The sequence below is a fragment of the Balaenoptera ricei genome, chromosome 2, assembly GCF_028023285.1.
Source record: "Balaenoptera ricei isolate mBalRic1 chromosome 2, mBalRic1.hap2, whole genome shotgun sequence".
Lineage (NCBI taxonomy): Eukaryota > Metazoa > Chordata > Mammalia > Artiodactyla > Balaenopteridae > Balaenoptera > Balaenoptera ricei.
In genome coordinates this window covers 155,019,958-155,034,987 of record NC_082640.1, presented here as the reverse complement: position 1 = coordinate 155,034,987, position 15,030 = coordinate 155,019,958, and the positions used below count along the sequence as shown (strand labels likewise).

General features: G+C 46.8%; 1 long non-coding RNA gene across 2 annotated transcripts in view; it reads left to right on the top strand.

Moving 5' to 3' along the window:
- The first annotated feature begins 3,765 nt into the window (after positions 1 to 3,765).
- The window catches only part of LOC132360678 (uncharacterized), a 68,741-nt gene continuing 57,476 nt past the window's right edge, over positions 3,766 to 15,030 (top strand). For both annotated transcript variants that reach the window (XR_009501158.1, XR_009501157.1), the window contains exon 1: positions 3,766 to 3,897. This is a non-coding gene — a long non-coding RNA (uncharacterized LOC132360678). The remainder of the gene's footprint in view (positions 3,898 to 15,030) is intronic.

Genomic DNA, 15,030 nt, shown 5'->3' with positions numbered 1-15,030 from the left:
GAACTGGTTCCTCTGGTCTCTCCCTAAAGCCCCAAGTCATGGCAGAATGATTAAGTGCACTCTGAGTCTCGGGGATTTTCCAGCCCTTCATGGAGGCCCTGCCCGCTGGGACTCTAGAGATGGGGCTTCATTTCAGTGATGTGTTCAGAATACCTGCGTCACCTGGTGGCGGAGGGAATTTCATCAGAAAGCACTTGAAGGCATCTGACAGTGTTGGTACTCAAGCAATAATTTCCTCCCCTCATTAAAGCTTATTCCATCTGAATCATGGGATTAACAGAGCAGGACTTTAAAGACTTTAAAAAAAAGTCCCTTATGGCTTTACACACAGAGTTCTAGAGGAACAAAAAGAGAGAGGTATGAAATTGAAATTTTGCTATCTTCTCCTTAGGCTGTCACATAGCCGTGCCCAAAGCAGGGTCCTTACAAATAGTTTTTTAATGAGTTGAATTGAATTGAATTGAGTCATGCTTGAATTCACCCTACCCAAGGTCAAACAGGTGTAATTCATGATGCAGCAAATGATTTGCTCCTTCCTGGAGCTTCTTAATCTCTACCATTTTCCTTGCCTGTGGAAAACTTCTATTCCAGGTTGGAGAAAGGGAAGTAAAAATGTTCATTTCCACCATTGTGCTAAGCATAGCACCTCATTTTATCTTCCCAACAGCACTAGGAGTGTTATTATTTTATAACTGAAGGCTCAGCGTTTCAACCATTTCTTCCCAGGGTCACACAAGCGACCTGGGGCAGAGCCAGGATTCAATCCAGGTCCATCTGACTGCAGCCACCTTCTCGTCTCACTGGCTGCCTCCATGGCGTCAGGCTGGCCAGAGTAAGTCCATTTCAGAAATACCAGCTCTTTACTGAATCTCAGTTTCAGGTATAAACTGAATCCCTGCCTCCCGTACCTTGTGGGTTAGCTTGGACCTTGTTCAGCCACAGAACATCAGGTGGCTCAGATGCACCAACCACAGCTGCAGGATAAAGCTTTGTCATCCAGGGCACAGGAGCTGGGCACAGAGGGACACAGGAGCCTCCGTGGTGGTCATGGTGATGCAAGTTCACAGCCTTTCTATGGCCCAGGCTCTTCAGTGTGTCCTAATCAAGATTCTTCTTCAGCCCCTTTCTTAGGAGAGATCCACCCCCTTAATTAAGCCCCATGGCCACAGCAGCCACTTGGAGTCCATCTATTCATGTGTGTGGTGGTTCATTCATCCATCCAGTGACTCTTCATGGTGGCACCCCTCAGGCCCCCATCACTCTGGGTGCTGGGGATAGAGCAAAGGAGGGTGCTGTCCTTGCCCTCCAGGGGCTAACCAGGTAGCAGAGAGATACAACAGCCACAGAGGTAATGTATCCATCACAATTTTATAAGTCTGACAAGGAGAAGAAGGCACATAGAAACCTAGCAGCAACATTTACACTGAGACTTAGAGTGTGAGCTGAGGTTGGCCAGGCGAAGGGGTGGCAAGAGCATTTACTTCATAAACCTACCAGGCATGTCTTAGTGCTCTGCAGATACCAACTCACTTAATCCTTATAATAACAACCCTATGAACAGGATTCTATTATTCACCTCATTTCAGAGATGAGGAGACCCAGGCACGGAGAGGTTACATGACTTCTCCAAGGTCACCTAGCTAGGAAAGGTCAGAGCCAGGAAGTGAACTCGTCAGCATATGGATGCTTCTCCAAGCAGGGATGGGATGCGGTCGTCCCTGGAGTGAGCATAGCCAGAGAAAAGGAGGGACGCTAGGATGGAGCCTGGAGTTAAGGATGACCTAGTCAAGTGGACTGAAAACAGTGGTGAGGGAGGTAGAATCAGAGACAGGCATGTTGGGAGACATGTTGGGAGAAAGAAGTTTCTAGAAGGAGGGAGTGGTCTACTGGCCCAATGGTGCTGAGAGGTGGGGAAGATGAGGACTGAGAATTGACCAGTGGGTACTGTTGTAACCCTTGGCAAGAGCGGTTTCGGGGGAGTGGTGGGGAGAAAAGCCCAGTTGTAAAGGGTTCAAGAGAAGATGGGAGGAGAGAGGATAGTGACTGTGAAAATCAATTCTTTTGAGGAATTTTATTCCAAAAGGGAGAAGATAAATAAGGTGGTAGCTGAAGAGTGACCTTGTTCCAAGGGATTTCTTTCTTTCTTTTTCTTTCTTTCTTTCTTTTTTTTTTATAAATTTATTTATTTATTTTTGGCTGCGTTGGGTCTTCATTGCTGCGCACGGGCTTTCTCTAGTTGCGGCGAGCAGGAGCTACTTTTTGTTGCGGTGCACGGGCTTCTTACTGCGGTGGCTTCTCTTGTTGCGGAGCACGGGCTCTAGGCGCGCGGGCTTCAATAGTTGTGGCACGTGGGCTCAGTAGTTGTGGCTCACGGGCTCTAGAACGCAGGCTCAGTAGTTGTGGTGCACAGGCTTAGTTCCTCCACGGCATATGGGATCTTCCCGGACCAGGGCTTGAACCCCTGTCTCCTGCATCGGCAGGCGGATTCTTAACCACTGAGCCACCAGGGAAGTCCCCAATTTCTTTCTTTCTTTCTTTCTTTCTTTCTTGATGGAAAGTAGTAAAACATGTGTGTGCACTGACGGGAATGCTTCAGTAGAGGAGGAGAAACTGGGCAGGGAGAGTGCACCCAGTGCAGAGTGACACCCCTGGGCAACACAAGGGCGTGGAGTCCAGGTGGAGTGCCAGGGGATGGCCTTAGACAGGGCTGCTGCCCTGGACACCCTCCCCCGAAAGGTTTTCAATGACGGGTCCCTGAGCACCATCTCTGGATGGTCTGATTTTCCCTTCGTATTCATTGTGATCTTAGCAGAGCCACTGAGAGCGGGAGGCAGTCTTCTTCTCCGGACACTGAAAAAGCTGAAGGGCATCTCCGGATATTCTGTCCCCAGGTGTCACCAGCCTTTGCTTATGGTGCAGGCTGAGAGGAGGGTCCTGATGCGGGATGGGGTGGCGGTGTCAGCAGCAGGTGTGTTCCAGGAGCTGTGAGCTGACCGAGTAGGAGAGGGTCAGCTGCATCAGCTAAGGAGAGTTTTCTCAAAGGCTTGTATGGCCCTTGCTTTTCAGGGGCCCTGGGGAGCCCTGCTGTCATGTAACATAGCATCAACTCATTGGACCAACAAGATGGATGTGAAACTGAATTCCAGCAAGTTTGCTCAAATTTATCTTAGAGTTTCTAATGCATAAAATTGGCGAGTTGGTGCCCTGGAATGATTTACCCTTTTTCAAGGCTTGAACTTAAGAAATGCACAGCCCACAGTAGACCTTAAGAAATGTTCCACCCCAGCACTTCAAAGTGTACTTTCTCAGTCTGGCTGTGTTTGACAGATAAATACAAAACAAAAAGAGGGGAGGAACTAAATTTGGAGAGCTCTGAATGCAAAATCAGGGGATTCCCCATTAGGGAAAAATTCCTCTGGTTAAAAAAAAGAATTGGGTAAATGAAGCAGAAACACCAGTGGTATAAGACACCCGGCATACCACAGGCCTGGCTACTTCATTAATCACCTTCTCATTAAAAAAAAAAAGTCTTAAAAATAATATATAGGTATATATCGCCCACCCTCCACCCAGGAGAACTTGTGTCAATTTCTCTTTTCTTCCATTTATTGTAGGTTGTATTGTAAGTCATCTTCCTGCAAAGTAATAAAATGTAAATGTGGCTTTTAGGTATGCTAATGTTTCAGGTTGGCTGAGCATGAATTCCCAGCCAGTTATGGGTCGAGGGGCCTCAGAGGAAACTGTGAGAACTGAGTGGGAGGTGGAGAAGAGAAGGGAAAACTGAAGTTCCCCATTGTTCCCGTTTGAGAAAACTGGGATTTAGGAAACCATGTGATTCGACGTGAGCTAGAGACTTTGGGGGATGTCAGGAGGGGATCTATACATTAACCTCCACAGGTAAGTTGGCTCCAAAAGGCCTGAAAGCAGCAAGCAGCCCATTGGGAAAATCTTGCCAACCATAGGATAGGAGAAAAGGAGGGACAAGCTCACCTCAAGGCAGTTCTCTACCGCTGAGAGGCTGAGCTTGAGTCCTACTGAAGATCCCTAGCAGAAAGGGGGCCAAGAGAGGGTGAAAGTAAAAGGCCGAGGTTCCCCAAGGAATGTTGTAGAACAGGACCCAAGCTGTGGTTCCCGGTGGAACGGCGTGGAACATGACCCTCCAGGTCCTTGGGATGGGAACCCATAGTTGTCCCAGCAGACATTTGGGAGACCTTCCATGAGCTCATTTTCTTTCAAACCATCTTCCAATTTTATAATGGAAATAGGTGGTGAGAGAGGGTTCATGTACAGAAATTTGTTAAAACCAAATTGATTCGGTAAAATAGGAGTGGCCTGAAGCTTCAGGGTGGGATTCATATAGAAAGCCTTCACAAAAGAATGTGACTATGTCACTAAGAATGTTTCGTATTTCTGGATGGAAAATCCAACTTTTGCTACACTTTGAAGGCAGGCTGGGCCCGGCAGGGACCCCAGGGCAGCTGGGGAGACACCAGGATGGAGGAATAGAGGGACAGGGAGGGGTGTGTGTGGATGCTTGGGGTGGGGGGGTGGGGGATGCCTAGGGGACCAGACAGTAATGAAGACCAATGGGATGGGAGAGAGGTTGTAGGTCCATGATTGGCAAGTGAGAGTTTAATAATGGTCGAGAGCTTCTGCAAGCTTCAGGGAAGGTGATGTGATTCAAAGTAGTCTTAAGGAAGGTAGAAAGGTGAGAATAAGGAGAGTCTGGAAGGGGCTTCTCTCAGCCTGCAGGTGCGTGGAGAGGTTTTTGAACTGTGGTGGGAGAGACGATTGTGAAATGGGAACGGTGCTGAGAAAGAGTCATCAACTTGTTGTAAGAGGAGGTAGATGGGGAGATAAACCGGGCCAAACAGGGAAGAAGCCCAAGCCGTGCATTTGTACTGTTTGTACCGTTGCCTGTGCCTCCTATGTGCTGCCATGCTACAATCTCCCCGTGAGTTCCCAGAACCTAGCAAGGTGCCTGCACATGGATGACACTCACTAATTGTTTGTGTGATGAGTGAATGGATGAAGAAATAATAACTAAAATGTATTGAAGCGTCTGTGGAAAATAATTTGGCGATTCCTCAAAAAATTAAACATAGAATTACCATAAGATCCAGCAATTCCATTTCCTGGTATTTGTATATCCAAAAGCATTGAAACAGGGACTTGAACAGATATGTGTACACCTATGTTCACAGCAGCATTATTCACAATAGCCAAAAAGTGGAAGCAGCCCAAGTGTCCATCATCAGATGAATGGATAAACAAAATGTGGTATAGATACACAATAGAATATTATTCATCCATAAATAGGAAGGAAATTCTGACACATGCTACAATGTAGACGAACCTTGAAAACATTATGCTAAGTGAAATAAACCAGGCACAAAAAGATAAATATTGTATGATTCCATTTATATGAAATATCTAGAATAGTCAAATTCATTGAGACAGAGATCAGAGGTTACCAGGGGCTGGGATGGGGGGGATGGGGAGTTGTTGCTTAATGGATAGAGAATTTCAGTTGGGCAAGATGAAAAGTTCTGAAAAGAGACAGTGGTGATGGTTATATAACAGTGTGTATGTCCTTAATGTCACTGAATTGTACACTTAAAATGGAAAAAATGGTAAATTGTATGTTACGCACAGTGCCTGGCATTCGCTGGAGAAATGGTAGTCTCAACAGGGTCGTTGTGAGAATTAAGTGAATTAAAGCATATAGGGGCTTAGGAAAGGTTTTAGTATATTGAACATGCTCAATACATTTTGGGGGGTTACTGTGTTCATTTTACAGATGCGAACTTGAGCCTTAGAGATAAAGAGAAACACAGGTGGCCAGTGAGGTGCCTGGTGGGCTGCAAACCCAGGCCTGAGTGAACACAGAAGCCACATGGTTTCCTGACACCATGTGGTCTCCTTCTAGTGCCAAGCAAGCCAACATTAGAGGGAGAATCATAGAGTGGGCAGCAGAAGTCATGCAGGAGGCATTTTTAAGCACCGAATGTCTACTCAACTTTGTACTTGTTATTAAGAAGACCAGAGAATTAGAAAACACTCTTCCTGCCCTCAAAGATTTGACTTAGGTACATGGGGCTATGCAGCAGATATCAACATAAAAGGATCTCAGATTGTACAGCACCCACCCGCATGGGCTATGGCATCCAAGGGGAGAGAATTGAGGTGCGGGTGAGATTGCAGGGGAGACCTCTGGAGCCAGGGCCTCCTGGGGAGGAGTCATCGAGCACACATTACATTCTAGGTGACAGAAAAATCCCAATGTGTAAATATGAATACTAGTAATACTATTAATATGAATCACAATCCCTTGTCTGAAAGGCTGAAATCCAAACATCTCAACAATAAAAACAGTTTTGTTGTTGTTGTTAATGTGTTGCCAAATCTTATCTGGCAGCAAAACCTGACCTGAACTGAAGAGGCTCTTTGCTGTCTTTACTTAACCCTCTCTGAGTGAACATCGACATATTTGCTGCAGAATCACAAATGTGCCTGACCATGGGGCACTGCCCTGGCACCCACCGAGGAAGGTATGTTACGAGATGGTTATATACCATATTACCTTCTAAAATAAGAAAAGTTAGGTGCAGTAAGTCAGACAAAGAAAGACAAATACTGTATGATTTTACTTATAGGTGAACTCTAAAAAAAGAAAGAAAGGAAAGAAAGAAAGAAAGAAAGAGAGAGAGAGGGAGGGAGGGAGGGAGGAAGGAAGAAAGAGAGAGAGAAAGAAATAAATAAAGAAAGAAAGAAGAGAACACCAAACTCATAGATACAGAGAACAGATGGTGGTTACCAGAGGTGGGGAGTGGAGGTGGCAGAAATGGGTGAAAGTGGTCAAAAGGTAAAAACTTCCAGTTATAAGATAAATAAATCCTGAGGGTGTAATGTACAGCATGGTGACTATAGTTAACAATATTTTATTGTATATTTGAAAGTTACTAAGAGTAGATTTTAGAAGCTCTCATCACAAGAAAAAATATTTGTAACTATGGGAGAGACATGTTAACTAAACTTATTGCAGTTGATCATTTCAGAATATATACACGTATCAACTCATTAAGTTGTGCACCTAAAACTAGTACAATATTATATGTCAATTATATCTCAATTTAAAAAAGAGAAAAGTTATGATCTTTGGCCACAAGTATTTTGGATGAAGGATTGATAACTTCTATTCATCACATGATACACCATGGGAACCAGGCATTTCTCCAAGTGCTTTCCCTACATTAACTCATTTCATCCTCACAGCAACCCTACAACCCAGTCCTATTATTATCCCCATTTTTCAGATGAGGAAACTGAGGCCAGAGAAGGTAAGTAGCTTACCCAATGTCAGAAACTTCTAAGTGATGACGCCTGACTTGAAGCTACAGTCTTCTTGTTTGGACAATAGCATCTTGGTGATGGCCTTGGTGGGAACAGTTTTAGAATCAAGGTGAAGGTGGAGGTCAGACTATGGAGGTCCTTGGAGAAAGGAGCTAGAGGGGAAATGGGACCCCAGGACTGGGTTTTCCATTTGGGTGTTGACCAGGAGAGAAGGACTTATGAGGGTCTGAAGTGACATCCAGATCAGGTGGGCCCAGGTGGGTAGCCAGGGTTGGGGGCTGCAGAGGGGTTGGGCCTCTCAGGCTCCCCGTGGCTGAGGCTGTAATTTGGAAAACACAGGGCCCCAGGGAGGCTGGGTCCCTGAGCTTGGCCTTTAACTTGTCGCCTACTCTCAGACATAAATGGCCACTCTCAGGCCTGTAGCCATTCCCCTTTCGTTTGAAAGAGGAAGCAGCCCCAGAAGGTCCCTCTTACTTACTCTCTATGGTGTGAAGAAGAGGAACCTGGCTCTGATTTGGAGTTTTTGAAGAAATCTTGCTTTGATGTGGTCCAATCCAACTTCTTCATTTGCTGGTCTGATAGGGACCACAGTGGCTCTGGCTCCTCAGGGACCGGCCAAGGGGACTCTCTCAGCCAGGGACCCCTGAAGGTGGAGTTTCCCAGCCCTGGCTCCGTGACTCCTTGGGGTACCTCCAGTTATCTCCAAGGCTACCAGAATCTTCTCAAGGCAAAACTTAAATATTTATTTACATATTGAAATAAACTTTCTGCAAAAATAGACCTACGGGAAAAAATAAGCCTATACCAACCAGCATCTTTTTGGAGAGGGGAGGGCAAAAGAGAGTTACAATCTTTTTTAAAGACGCAGTTAGGTGGTGTTAGGGGGGAAGGCCTGGATTCTAGCCTTGGCTCCATCATTTCCTCACTGTATGACTTTGGCCGTGTCTTTTAAAGTCCTAAGAAAATACAGCTGAAGATGGTCCTGCCAAGATGGTTGCTGGAGGATTAAGCAAGGTAGGGTCCATGAAGGGGCTTTGTAAATTATAAAGCACCACACAAAAGTGAGCAGATCAATACAGCCTGACCATCACCCCTGTACAGAAAATCCTACCATTGTACCCGCACTGATTCTGCATTCCTGATGGAGGAGGATCTGATAGGCATCACTCAAGTTTACTCAATATTCATACTTCCCTTCTCTAGGACTCAATTTCCATATTAGTCAGGCTAAGCCAGGCCATGCTGAAGTGACAAATAAACCCAAAGCATCAGTAGCTTAACATGATCAAGCTTTATTTCTTGCTCTGATGAGGATGGATAGAACCTCTTCCATCTTGTAGCCATACTATTGAAGCATGTGGCCTGTAAGGTCACCACGGCAGGGGAAGAGAGAGATGGAGGAGGCACACCATCTCTTAAGAGTTTGGGCCTGGAATTGATATGTCACTTATAGTCTATTGGTCAGAATGAATCACATGATCCCTAACTAGCTTCAAGGAAGACTGGGAAATGCAGGGGGGGCACTGGATATTCTGTGAGTACAATGGACTCTACCACAGTTTCCTCATCCCTCTAATGGGAGGGCTGGACTAGATTGTCTCAGAACAGGTATCATCCCGCTCTGGGCTTCTAGGATTGTGTCCGCCAGAGACCTGGAGGTTGATGACTTACGGCAAGTGATAGTACTCTGGGTTACTACACACAGCTTCCACAGGAAGAACTGTATACCACCCCCTAAAAATCAATTTCACTTTCCTCACTTTTTCTCAGATCTATCTCTAAGCTATTTCCCCTCTGCTGCTCCTCCCAAGTCCCAAATACTCCACCCTGTGAAATAAAATGGCCTTCAAGTGACCCCCTTTCAGTGCAGATGCTTTTCTTTCTGAAAGAAATGGGGCATGCTTTGAAGCAGGACATTGAGGAAGAGCCAGGTTGCTGGCAGGCTGGGACCACCTGAAACCCCGGGGCCTTGGGATCCCTTTCTTCTCACATCTCTAGAGGAATTTAGGAATAATTCTAAAGACCTCCTCCTTGCTTTCTCCTATTTCCCTCTTGATCTGTGTGTACTCACTACTCCCTTTCCCAGTCTGGGGAGATCCACACTGATCTCAGCCAAGATGGTTAAGGATGGTCTATGTGCTTTTGAATTGCATGGTGATCACTAGAAGCTGGTATAGGGTCACCAGGAACAAGCCTTGGTTCCCTTCCTTTTTTGATACAATGTCTGAATTGTCAGATCAGGAACCTGCCATAGACAGTTTTAAATTTCAATGTGGGCATTTGATAAACTCTCATGCGCTCTCAGGAGGAGGATTGCAGGTGTTCAGCTACACCTGTGTGATGGCATCATGTCACATGCTGCTGGTCTGACCCTGTGCATGCCCCGGTTGTGATATTGGGCTTCTGGAGAATATCAGGAGACCCACCTGGAATCTCAGTTCTGTTAAAGTGTCCTAATTGTGGAAGCCTGGCCTATATTCTTCTCTGCAGGCATTTCAGAGACCCTGAATATTGCTTCTCCTTGATTACTTATTGCCACTGAGTAGCCTGACAGCAAGAACATATGCCCTGACTTGGTGAGGGACTCCCAGCTCTAAGTGCTTCTGCACCAGTATAGGCTTCCAGTGCTGGTCTAAAATACTTTGACATTCTTATTCCTTTCATCCAGAGGGGTGTCTGTGTTCTTCCCCTTGAATCTGACAGTCTTGTGACTGCTTTGATCAGTAAAGTATGGAGAAAGTAATGCTCTGTGACTTCAGAGGCTTGGTCATAAAAGGCTCTATAGCTTCTGCCTTCTGGAATATTCACTTGGAGCCCAAATGCTAGGCTATGAGACACCCAAGCCACACGGAGAAGCCACATGTCAGTCTAAGTGGGGCGGTCCCAGCTGAGCTCACTTTTGAGTCATCCTAACACCGGTCCCAGGCGTGTGAATGGAGAAGCCTCTGGATAATTCCAGCCCCCACTGCTCAGGTGACCCGCCCTTTCCCCATCATTCACTTTCCCCAGCTGAAGCCCTCGACATGATAAAGCAGAGGAGAGCCATCCCTACTGTGCTCTGTCCAAATTCCTGACTCACAGAATCTGAGAGCATGATAAAGTGGCTGGTGTGTTACAACGCTAAGTTTGAGCTGATTTGTTTCATAGCAACTGATAACAGGAAAACCACCGTATCCTTTTGCCATTAGCATGGAGATGGGCGGATAAATGTCAACTTCCAGGAAGGAAGTCTCTAGCAGCGGCTGCAGGACCCATTCCTATCCAACCTGATGACGAAGACTTATAGGGAGCTGCACCAACAGCAACTATAAAAACATTGGAAGGATTATTTGGAAATAGTAGATGTCACACATTAAGATAAATAGGCAGGACACTGGGGGCTGGGGTTAGCCTCCTGAAAGATCTCAACTGGCTAAGATGAACCTAAATCCTGCACTTAGGTTTTAAAACTCAAATGTAGAAGAACAGGGTGAAGTAGGGGTTAGCCAGGCAAGGGGAGGGGTTGACTATCCCAGGCAAGAGGGTACACCTGGGTGAGATGGGAAATGCTTTGGAGTAATGGAGGGAGGGTCTGTGGGTGGAACACAGAAGAACGGGGAGTGACTCAAGATGAAACTGGCCAGTGGGCAGGGTCATGTCAGACCGGGTCTCAGGAGCCATGGCAGGAAGTTGTTAAAAGGTGCTGGGACCCTGGGGTCATTTTACCCCTCATCCTCGCCCTTGGGAGCTCAGGAGTCTAATGGATCTGGCCGTTTAGTATCTTGGGCTGGCAATCCTCCTTGCAGATCCTAAAACTGAACAGAGCTACTTAAGCCAAGACAGCTTCTAAACATACAACCCAGGGACCCAAGGACAAAAACGGCTGGGTTTCCCAGGAATTTTTTCTGTTCAGATTCAGTCCACCTATAGCACTGGACACACAGCATGCTGGAGTGACCCCATGGGGAGACTGCTGGACTGGGGATCCTCCTGACTCCTTTCCTTGGTGAACAGTTACCCTGGCAGTGCCCATGGATTATGTTGTTGTGGGTCCACATCTCACCTTGTATAAGGAGTTCCTGAAAAGACTGGAGTGGGAGGACCCCGGATGGGGGTGAATTCCCGAGGCTACCGTGTCAGAGCCTGGTCGGATACAGGCACTGTGGACACTTCTTTTCATGCAGGGTCTGGTCTGGGTGCGGGGCCTGGAGAGGGCGAGGACGCTGCCAGCACGTGGCCCCCGGGTGGCTCGGTAGAGGGGGTGTCACAGGTGCCAGTGGAGCACAGCGTGGGCCCTGCCCGGCCTCTCGCTCCCTCTCAGAGTTTATCAAGGGGCTGTGCTGGAGCCAGACTCAATCCTCCTCCAGGCCTACATACCAGGACTGCAGAAAAAAACTAGAAACTCGCCGGCTAAGCAGGCAGCGGCTGTGTATGGAAAGAGAGGCCTTTCCAAACAATCTCCTGTGCCGTGTGGGTATGTTTTTCCAGGGTCAGGAGCTAAGGGTGCTTTTGGAGACTCTGAGCAACAAGGGGCAGGAGGGCCTTTCTGTGCCCTGAAATTTAGGAGGCAGAGGCCCACACTGAGACTGCTAGCTTGACCGATGCCCTCTCTCACCTGTGGCTGCCACTTGCGTGAGTCTCTTCAAAGCCAGCCTGTGGACGGGTGGCCCCCAGCCAGGGGACCACCTGTTCCTTGTGCTCAGGTGCTAGGCTCTGCAGGGCAGGTGGAGGAGAGACAACTGTGGCCACTCTTGGAGCATTTGATCACACCAGACTGAGACTTTTAATAGCATCACCTTATTTTTTAAAAAATATTTATTTATTTATTTATCTTTACATTTTTATTGGAGTATAATTGCTTTACAATGGTGTGTTAGTTTCTGCTGTATAACAAAGTGAATCAGCTATACACATACATATATCCCCATATCTCCTCCCTCCCACCCTCCCTATCCCACCCCTCTAGGTGGTCACAAAGCACCGAGCTGATCTCCCTGTGCTACGTATTTTTATTTGTATTGAAGTATAGTTGATTTACAAAGTTGTGTTAATTTCTGCTGTACAGCAAAGTGATTCAGTTATACATATACATATATTCTTTTAAAAAATTTTATTGAAGTATAGTTGATTGACAACATTTTGTTAATTTCTATGGTACATACATTCTTTTTTATATTCTTTTCCGTTATGGTTTATCACAGGATATTGAATATAGTGCTGTGTGCTCTACAGGAGGACCGTGTTGTTTATCCATCCTATGTATACTAGTTTGCATCTGCTAATCCCAAACTCCCGATCGAGTCCTCCTCCACCCTTCCTCCCCCTCGGCAACCACAAGTCTGTTCTCTGTGTCTCAGCATCATCTTCATTTAATCCTCATAGTAATCCCCCCAAATAAGTATTATTTCCATTTTGTAGATAAGGAAACTGAGGCTCTAAGAGGTGAAGTGGTGTACTCAGGCCAGCTTGTGAGGGCCAGAGCCAGGACACAAGCCCACAACTGCTTGACTCTAAACCAGTGCTCATAACCACCACACATACCGCCTTTCAAAATGTTATTTCAGGGGAGTCACAGAACGGCAGGTGGAAACCCCTGGGAACATGACGCTGTCTGGGGTGGTCCCGAGCAGTTAGGGATCAGGGCACAACCTCAGGGGAGGAGTGAGATGTGGAGTGATGGCCTGGCAGAGGTGCCCACCCCGCCTTCCCCACTCCCACCTGTGCCCTGCTGAGGAGCATGTGGACACCATCTGACCAGCCCTCGGGCCTCACCCGACTGTGACTTGGCAGAGAGGGGCCTCCAGGTCCCCAAGTCGCTCAGACTCCAGGCTGGTCAGGGCTGGAGGAGGGAGGAAACTGAAGATCTCTGTCCTGGGAGGTCTGTCACTGGGGGAGGGCAGCTGGGTCGACTGAGCTGAGAAAGGGTGGGGTGGCTGAGGGAACACTGGGGTAAGGGGCGGCCTGAAGCTCGGGGCTCGGCAGCTGAGGGCTCCATCCTGCCTCACAAAGGGCCAGGGGCTCTCTGGGAACGAAGGAGCGTTTCTTCCTCTGCAATGCTGACATCTGGCCGCGCTCTCTCTCTGCAATGTTACTTTCTTCTCTGACAAACAGACTATTGTAAGTTCCTCAGGGACCTTCTTGGATATGGTGCCTGAGTAAGAAATCTCTGGGGTGGACAGAAGGGTTTGAGGGGATTTGAGAATGACTCTGTGTCTGGGTGAGAGTTTTAGGTGTGCAGCTGGATGGGAGAGAAACGTGGAAGCAAGCTGGGAAGAGACTTGAAGGCATTCCAGTCAGGAACGCTTCAGGGTCCTCTCTCTCAATTCCCTGTGCAAAAAGGCATCAGGAACCTCCCTACCCGCTGATAGGGTAAGAATTCTGGAATGCTTCTTTGAGTGAAAAAGCCTGGAGCACAATACTATATATATGTGATAGCATGCTACCTTGTGCAAAAGAAGAATTGAAAAGGCAAGTACCTATAATTACATTTGCTTATAATTACACAAAGAAATTCTGGAAGGCTATGCAAGAACTGCATACAGATGGGCATATGGACATGAGAACTGCACAGATCGAGGGGACAAGGTGGGAGTGAGACATTATCACTTTCTCTGTTTTTATTTCTGACCACGGATTGTATTACCTATTAAAAAAAAAAGTCCTTTTTTACTTTGACAAAAACAAAAAACAAAAAAACCAAGACCCTCTAACTCTTAGGTGCTCTCTGGGTCATTGCCTGTCACCTCCTGCCCCTATTTCCTGTTCCATTTTTGCTAACGTTACCACTGCTTCCTTTGCCTGATTTTTTTTTTTTTTTTTTTTACCATCAGTCCAATTCCAGGGTTCCTTGTTTAAAACAAAACAAACAAAGCTTTCCAGACCTCACCTCTCCTCTGTGACATTCTCCTTGTGTAGACATGCACAGTGATGGTAGCTGGTCCCCTTCCTCTCATGGGACTTAGGCTCTGAAACCTGATGGTCCAACTCTCCTGGGAAGGTAAGGCCGGCCCTGGCCTCGGCAATCTGCTCCACTCTCCAGGCACCTTCAGCACATCCTTGAACTTTCCACGTCTCTACTCCTGTGCAGGCCTCCCATTCTGTGGTCACAGCTGTGGAGGCACACCTCAGCCATCTCGTCCATCAAGTAACCAACCCTCGCCAGCTTTCCGGTTCCTCAGGTATTTCTTGGTCCTTTCTTCACCAGGCTAAATAATCTCGATTCCCATAACTAATTCTACAACGCAGGCATCATTCCTTCTTTTGAAATCATGCCAAGCATCTCTCTTAATTTCAGAGCCTCTGTTTTAACAAGAGGCTAAGCCCTAAGTACATAGAGACCAATGAGGAGATTGCTGCAGGGTTTCTCTCCGCCTCTCTGCTTGGATCCCTGTTGAACAAGCGTTCAAATCTCTTACATGTCATTGTTTTTTTGCAGTTCACGGAGTATCACTATCCCCTTTATCTCAGTCCATCAGACCTTCTTAGTGTCTTACTCTTTCCACTGATTCAGGTTAAGCTGGGCCCCCTGTGGTCTTTATTTAGATCATCTTTATTATACCTGTAAGTAGATCTTATAAGCAGGCCTTGGCACTGGTTCACTTGTGGGTTTCCTTTGAAAAGGTCAGTGTGAAACAGGAAATGTGACTAAGAAAATCTTTCTCCATGAAGCCTCACTTCATTAACTGGAAAAAGGCACCC